This window comes from Trypanosoma cruzi, assembly GCF_000209065.1.
Source record: "Trypanosoma cruzi strain CL Brener chromosome Unknown tcruzi_1047053406035, whole genome shotgun sequence".
NCBI lineage: Eukaryota > Euglenozoa > Kinetoplastea > Trypanosomatida > Trypanosomatidae > Trypanosoma > Trypanosoma cruzi.
Window position 1 is genome coordinate 1 of NW_890586.1, and position 556 is coordinate 556.

The 556-nt window shown below is 51.6% G+C and overlaps 1 non-coding gene across 1 annotated transcript, besides 2 other annotated features; it reads right to left on the reverse strand.

Annotated features, from left to right (window-relative positions):
* Positions 1-35: 35 nt before the first annotated feature.
* Positions 36-78: a microsatellite.
* Positions 79-93: 15 nt separating this feature from the next.
* Positions 94-118: a microsatellite.
* Positions 119-230, reverse strand: Tc00.1047053406035.10. The gene has a single exon (XR_008253999.1). It is a non-coding gene; the product is annotated as a spliced leader RNA (transcript).
* Between the last annotated feature and the right edge of the window lie 326 nt (positions 231-556).

A 556-nucleotide genomic window follows, 5' to 3' on the forward strand; every position in this document is an offset into this window, starting at 1 on the left:
GGGGGGGGGGGCAGCCGCACGAGGGGGTAGGGGGCTATATATATATGGGTATATATATATAGGGGTATATGTATATATGGCGGACAGACCCACAAAAAAAAAAAAAAAAAAAAAAAAAGGGGTCCGTAGACCCCGGTCAAAAGAAATTGACCAAACATAACCGCCAGAGGCGGGTTGGAAGCTTCGCGTACCAATATAGTACAGAAACTGTATCAATAATAGCGTTAGTTGAAAGGAGTTGTGTTCCACAACGGTTTTCAATTTTGATGAGGGGTCCTTCGCGGCACTTGGGACCGTGTACAAAAACCCCCCCCCCCCCTCCCAGGCCACACTGGGGAGGGGTCAGGGTCCGGGACGTCGGCCCCGGGATAGCGCCGTGGACGGCGTCAGGGGGCGGAAAAGACGCACATGGCGAGTGTGGAACAGCAAATGCAGCCGAGTGTGCGAGCAAGGCAAAAACACCGGAAAACACAGGAAGAAGCGCGGAATACGCGGAAAAAAGGCGAATAAACGGAACGAGACGGAGAAAACACAAAACAAAACAAAGATGCAGGCA